Below are 7,394 nucleotides of genomic sequence, written 5' to 3'. Positions count from 1 at the left end.
GGGGGTGTGGAGGCGGTGGTCGCAGGCTATGGCAGTGAGGATGAGGCCGTTGCCCAGGAGGGCAGTCAGGTAGATGCCCAGGAAGAGTCCGAAGTGTAGGAGCTGCAGCTCCCGCGTTTCTGTGAATGCCAGGATGAGGAACTCGGTGATGGAGCTGCTGTTACATATTTATTGCCCCCGAGCAAGGTAGTCTGTCCAAAAGAAGAAGTGACATTGTAAAATTTAAGGACTTCTCTGACCAAAATACTTTGTACGTCTCATAGAACAGTCACACACAACACATTCTTTCCCATTCCTTTCACAGGAAGAGCTTTCTGCAGCTGCTTGGCTTACCTCTGCTTGGTGCTCTGAGGGTGCCACAAGAAGCAGGGGGCTGTGCTGTGGGCTCTGCAGAAGTCAGTCCTAGTCTTCAGCAACAGGTAAAAGGGAACCCTAAGTGATCTGAGAAGTCCATTGGGCAAGGACATGTCCCTGTCTGCAGGAATGGAGAAGGTCAAATTACTCCGTAAAAAACAACAAAGGTAGGTAGGTAGCAGAGGCCCTGCTGCCAGACACAGCCTCTGGGGTACAGCAGGGACCCTGCTCTGCACCACAGCCCTGGCCACCCCTGCCTGCATCCCTGGCTGCACAGCCTGCAGCCAGCCCCAAGAGGAGGGAGCCCTCAGGCCCTGCACGCTGACCCTGCAGCACACAAGCCCTGCATGCCCTTCAGCTCCAACACCAAGCGTCCTCCTGACAGCTCCCATCAGCTGAGGGCTGGGCCAGCTCCAGGAGAGCCTGGCAGGGTGCGCAGCAGCATTGCCCTGCACCCAGAGACTTACCATGGGGAGGTGGCTGGCAAGATTTCTCCCTCTGCCAGCTCTCCCCTGCCTTCCTATTCCAGGCTGCCCTGAACCTCTCTCCCCCTTCTCTCCTCTCCCCATGTCAGCTGCAGGCAATGCCACCAGCAATGCTGTGCCTGGCAGAGGAGCTTTATCTGGGTGGCTGAAGCACCTTCTCAAGTAGTCCAAGTCTGATGCAAACTCCAAAGCCTCTCACAGTGTTAACGGTCCCACTGAGGGACATTACTGTCAAGGCCTCCCCATGGACTTGTTAGAACAGAAAAGGGCAGGCAGTGATGACAGGGAGACCAAGGCCCAGGAAAGGGGGCCCTGATGCTGAGGAAACTTTGATGTGTCCCATGAAGTCCAACAGTCGGGCCCTAACCCCAGCCTCTGGGAAGGGAGATGCTGTCCCTCCAGCTGGGTTCAGGGCTCTTCCTGGGTCAGTGCACAGTGGGTAAGGGCAGTGCCAAGTACAAGGCTACAGGAGGACATCTCCCAGGCTCCTGGAGGGGGATGAGGAGGCATTGAGGCCCTGTTGCTGTAAGGATGAGGTGTCTCATCATAGGCATCACTGACAGACAAGTGCCAGAGCCCAGCAGACAAAGCTGTTGGCTCCATCAGCAGCTCTCATCTTGCAAAAGATCCCTGACAATAACCACCACAGGCATTTAATAACCAGCACTACGCTGTTCTATGTCTCGAGCTGTGTCCCTGCAGGACTTAGAGATCCACTTCCCTTCCCCACATTGCTCTCACCTGAGCACCTCCCTGCCTTGACTGATGTCTCTCCATCTGCCCTCAGTAATCCATGAAACACAAAGCCAGGGGCTGATTCGGACATCCCTAGAGAGGGAGGGGGGAGGGTGAGAGATCTTCTATAATGATTTTGTAGAGGTAGAGGCTTTAGGTAATGTTGATGCTGCTTTAACACTGAATTAAAACATTGATGTAAGGCCATTAGCCAATTTTAAAGAGTAACCAATTTTAAAGAGTATCCAATTTTAAAGAGTTTTAAAGAGTAATCCCTAAACCTAAATGCTACTCCAACATCCTGACAGGAATCCCCTATTCTAATGCTTGAACTCAAAGTATTCCATGAAGCACAACTCAGCCCATAGTCCTTTGCCCTTTCCTTTACTCTTGTGCTCACCCTAATCCCTGCCTTCAATACTAGCATTAACATGCTCTATTATATCTAGACTTCTAGGCAGATGTAAAACAAAAAACTATTCCACAAAGCTTGCCCATAACCTAACCACACACCTGACACCCTAAGCAGAACAGCCCATCTGCTAAATTTCTAATCCAGAAAAGTGAGCCCTAGTCTCTAAGGGACTAGAGAGGTCAGCTCTGCCTCAGGATCTCCTGCCCCAGCAGGAGGAATGTGACTGTGGTAGGGACTGTGAGGTCACTTCTGTCTGTAGCTGGCAGGTCACCCTTGCCTTCTCCCTGGAATCTGTACTTATGGGCTGACATCTGCCAGTGGCCCTGCTAGGCCAGCAGAAGCCACCTGGCTGGCATGCTGACTGTGGGATGCCCTCTGCCTCCATACCCAGGAGGACCCAGAAAGAAAGAAGGCCCCAAAATGGGTTGTCCTGTCCCTTCTGCTTAAATCCATGACTGGCCAGCAGGAGGCACAAGGCTTGGCTGTGTGTAGCCAAGAAGCTGCAAGAGCAGCAGCCAGCCCATGGCTTTAAAAATGCTGGTGAGGTGACTTCTGTCTTGTTGATTGCTGCACCCATGGGCTGAGGCCAACTGCATGAAGTTTAACAAGGCTGTGAGGAATGTTTTAACAATTCGTGTCCATAAAGAACAATTCTGTTTGAAATGTTTGAATCCTGTCTGCCTCTGGGCCCTGCACTGGCAATTCAATGCTTGAACCGCAGCTGCAGTGTATCCCAGTCTCCCCCTCATTCCTCATTCTAGCCAATTTATCACTTCTTAAATTTATGAACCTGTTTGCTTTTGTTATTCTGGACTTCTATTTCTAACACTGCTATAGATGTGTCTGTGAATGGCTGGGGAAGAATGTTTTAATTACCCGTGTGTCTGGGAGTTTCAGAACAACTGATAACAACTAGTGACTGTTATGGGATACTATGTGGATCTTTGGTATCTGGTTAGGGGGGGGCCGAGAAAGAAGCTGAAAGGCGGCTGGGAGACAAGATTTGAAGAAGGTGTTTTGAAGAAGGTGTTCCGTAAACTTGGGATGGTGCCCAGTAAGTACAAAGGGGAAGAGGAAGACTGCGAGCCTTCAGCATGGAAGACCCCTAGAGACCCCCAGAAGAGACCTCAGAGGAGACTGCACATGCTCCAGTAGGAGGGACTGCACCCCGGAAGCTAATTTTAATAATCTATTTTTTTTAGAAGTAGTAATGAATATGTATTAGTCTAGGAGCATAAAAATCAGTTGCTTGATGTAATTGGTGTGCATCCTGGTGGAGCGGAGACTCCTGGTGCACCCAGCGCTGTTTGCTTACCTCTATTCCTTTATATCCTTTAATAAATCCTATTTTTCATTTAATTCTAATTTGAATCCTGAGCCATTTATAACAAGGCCAAGTGCTGGGTCCTGCACTTGGGGCACAACAACCCCATGCAATGCTGCGGGAAGGATGGCTGGACAGCTGCCCAGGGGAAAAGGACCTGGGGATATTGGTGGATAGTCGGCTGAATATGAGCCAGCAGTGTGCTCAGGTGGCCAAGAAGGCCTGGCTTGTACCAACAGCTCAATCTGGCTACTGCCATTAAAGACAACAAAAAATCTTTTTACAAATACATCAACGCAAAACAGAAGACTAAGGAGAATCTGCATCCTTTACTGGATGCACGGTGAAACCTTGTTACAAAAGATAAGGTAATGGTGGAGGTGCTTAATGCCTTCTTTACCTCAGTCTTTAACGGCAATACTGGTTGTTCTCTGGATACCCAGTACCCTGAGCTGGTGGAAGGGGATGAGGAGCAGAATGTGGCCCTCACTATCTACGAGGAAATGGTGAGCAACCTGCTACAGCACTTAGATGTACGCAAGTCGATGGGACCAGATGGGATCAACCTGAGGGTACTGAGGCAACTGGCGGAAGAGCTGGTGAATACGCTTTCCATAATTTGTGAACAGTCCTGGCTATCGGGGGAGGTCCCAGCTGACTGGCGGCTAGCAAACGTGACGCCCATCTACAAGAAGGGCCGGAGGGCAGACCTGGGGAACTATAGGCCTGTCAGTTTGACCTCAGTGCCAGGGAAGCTCATGGAGCAGATTATCTTGAATGTCAACATGCGGCACTTGCAGGGCAAGCAGGCGATCAGGCCCAGTTAGCATGGGTTTATGAAAGACAGGTCCTGCTTAACAAACTTGACCTCCTTCTATGACAAAGTGACGCACTTGGTGGATGAGGGAAAGGCTGTGAATGTGGTCTACCTTGACTTCAGCAAGGCTTTTGACACCGTCTCCCACAGCATTCTCCTCAAGAAACTGGCTGCTCATGGCTTGGACTGGCGTACACTTCGTTGGGTTAGAAACTAGCTGGATAGCCGGGCCCAAAGAGTCGTGGTGAATGGAGTCAAATCCGGTTGGAGGCAGGTCACTAGTGGCATTCCCCAGGGCTCGGTGCTGGGGCTGGTCCTCTTTAATATCTTCATCGATGATCTGGACGAGGGCATTGAGTGCACCCTCAGTAAGTTTGCAGACGACACCAAGTTAGGTGCGTGTGTCGATCTGCTCAAGGGTAGGACGGCTTTGCAGGAGGATCTGGATAGGCTGCACCAATGGGCTGAGGTCAACTGTATGAAATTCAACAAGGCCAAGTGTTGGGTCCTGCACCTGGGGCACAATAACCCCAAGCAGAGCTACAGACTGTGAGAGGATTGGTTGGAAAGCTGCCTGGTGGAGAAAGACCTGGGAGTGATGGTTGATAGTCGGCTGAATATGAGCCAGCAGTGTGCTCAGGTGGCCAAGAAGGCCAACGGCATCCTGGCTTGCATAGGAAGCAGTGTGACCAGCAGGGCTAGGGAGGTGATTGTCCCCCTGTACTCAGCTCTGGTGAGGCCGCACCTCGAGTACTGTGTTCAGTTTTGGGCCCCTCGCTACAAGAAGGACATCGAGGTGCTTGAGCGAGTCCAGAGAAGGGTGACGAAGCTGGTGAGGGGTCTGGAGAACAAGTCCTACGAGGAGCAGCTGAGGGAGCTGGGCTTATTCAGCCTGGAAAAGAGGAGGCTCAGGGGCGACCTTATTGTTCTCTACAGGTACCTTAAAAGAGGCTGTAGCAAGGTGGGGGTTGGTCTGTTCTCCCACGTGCCTGGTGACAGGATGAGGGGGAATGGGCTAAAGTTGCGCCAGGGGAGTTTTAGGTTGGATGTTAGGAAGAACTTCTTTACCGAAAGGGTTGTTAGACATTGGAACAGGCTGCCCAAGGAAGTGGTGGAGTCACCATCCCTGGAAGTCTTCAAAAGACGTTTAGATGTAGAGCTTAGGGATATGGTTTAGTGGGGACTGTTAGCGTTAGGTCAGAGGTTGGACTCGATGATCTTGAGGTCTCTTCCAACATAGAAATTCTGTGATTCTGTGAAAAGTCAGGGGTGCCTTGGTAAAATAAATAAATAAATACATAAATAAAATAAAATAAAATAAAATAAAATAAAATAAAATAAAATAAAATAAAATAAAATAAAATAAAATAAAATAAAATAAAACTGAAATGACCAATGGAACCAAAGAAATTCAGCTTAAATATTAATAGATGCCTGGAAATCCATGGTCTCTCTTGGGTCTTCTGTGGAAAACTCAGGAAGAAAAGTAAAGAAATTATTTCTTCATGTGGCTGTATCTATACCCATGAGCTTGGCCTCTTTTGGGAAATCGTCCCCTTCCAGTCATGGAAAACTAAATTGAGTAATTTGAAAAGACCTGCCCAGTTAATAGAGTAGGGCAAAGTCATGCTTCCTGTGTTATAGATGCAGAAGGCAAAAAGAGTTGCATTGTTCCTTACACTACTTAAGGACGTGTAAACCAGCTCATGCATCTTTAACTCAGTACTGACAAGTCCATCACCAAACCATGCTACCAAGTTCTACAGCTACACCTTGGTTCTCCAGTCAATGAACCAGCTCATGGATGGCAATCAGGGAGTCTCAATTAGTGCAACGCTGCCTGAGGTGCGCCACCATGGTAGCCATTGGCACATGCTGTTCTTCAACCCTCAGCAAACCCACAACAGAAGGATTCTGTGGAAGGCCAAGCAAGGTAGACAACTGTTTAATGTCCCCAGTCTCCAAGGCAGCTATGCCAAAGCCCTCTTGGAACTTTGAAGTTCCCTCTCCTGAAGCAGTCTATGCCAAGGATGCACATAGCCTCTGGGCCAGTCCCAATGGGGTGTTTTTGCCATTCCTTCCCAGTTAGACTCACTTCAGCCTCCAGACAGTTAACTGCTGGGATTCTCCTGTCACTCCAGAAATACAGGTGGGTTCTGCCTCGTTAAGTCTTGATGGCATTAGGGTACACTGTGCACCGGTGTCCAGTAGAGCCTGACCCATTTGTGGGTCTGATGTGCCAGGCCATTAAACATACACAGTCCAGTAAACTCGATTGTTCAGAAACAGCAGGAGAAGCATCACAAGGGGTGGTGCTGCTGGTGAGGACACGTTTGTGCCAGCAGCATGAGTGGGCAGCAGCTCTGTGTAGGCGAGGGGAGACCAGGAAGTGCATGCCAAGAGTGCTCCTGCCAGCAGAGACAAGGCCGGGGCCGAGGCCAAGGGGAGAGGCAGGCCCAGGGTAGGGGGCTGCAAGGGCCATGTTGAGCTCTCTGCCCCTGCAGCAGCCTCACTGGCCCTCAGCAGATGTGCTGGCCAGCACACACTGGGAGATCCTGGAGTGCATCGGAGAGCAGCAAGGAGGGTGCTGGAGGGGTCCGGGGTGAGGCGGGTGGCAGAGCCCCATGCAGGGGCTGTCTGGGGGTCCCCTCTGCTGCAGCCACTGCACGAAGTATGGCAGGAGAAGGGCAGGCAGGGCTCGTGGCTCCGGGGCACAGCCTGGCCCTGGACGCTTCATGACAGGCTGCAGTGAGGTGCCCCTCAGCCTTCCCTCCTGTGCTCCCAGGGCACACGGCTGCCTCCTGCTCGGCTCACTGCCCACCAAGAACGTCCGACAGGGCTGCTTTCCAAGCTGAGCCTTGCCCAGCGTTAGTCCCCTACAGGGGCAGAAAATGGCCCTTGTCTTGGTGGTTTTTCATGGCATTCCTCTTAGTACATGCTCTTCTCACCCTTTTTCTCTTTTGCTGAATAGAGAGGCCTAGGAGAACTTTTTGGTACAGACTACTGCAGAAAAAACATCAAGGCCCTCAGCCAAATCTGTGCTTTTCCTCCTCGTTGCAGCTGGGCTCTTCATTCCACAACCTCTGCTGTACCTGAAGAGAAATTATGAGAAACAAGAGTCGCAGAAAATGACTACCTGCTGGTTATTTTATTTGGTTAATTACCAAGAGCTTACCAGCACCTGTAAATGAGGTCTTTGGGTTAAAAAACAAGAAAGACAGCAACAACAAAAGGTTGAAGATGTGAGATGGAGAAAAATATTTT

Source organism: Aythya fuligula, chromosome 34 (assembly GCF_009819795.1).
Source record: "Aythya fuligula isolate bAytFul2 chromosome 34, bAytFul2.pri, whole genome shotgun sequence".
NCBI classification, from domain to species: domain Eukaryota; kingdom Metazoa; phylum Chordata; class Aves; order Anseriformes; family Anatidae; genus Aythya; species Aythya fuligula.
This window is presented reverse-complemented; position numbering follows the sequence as displayed.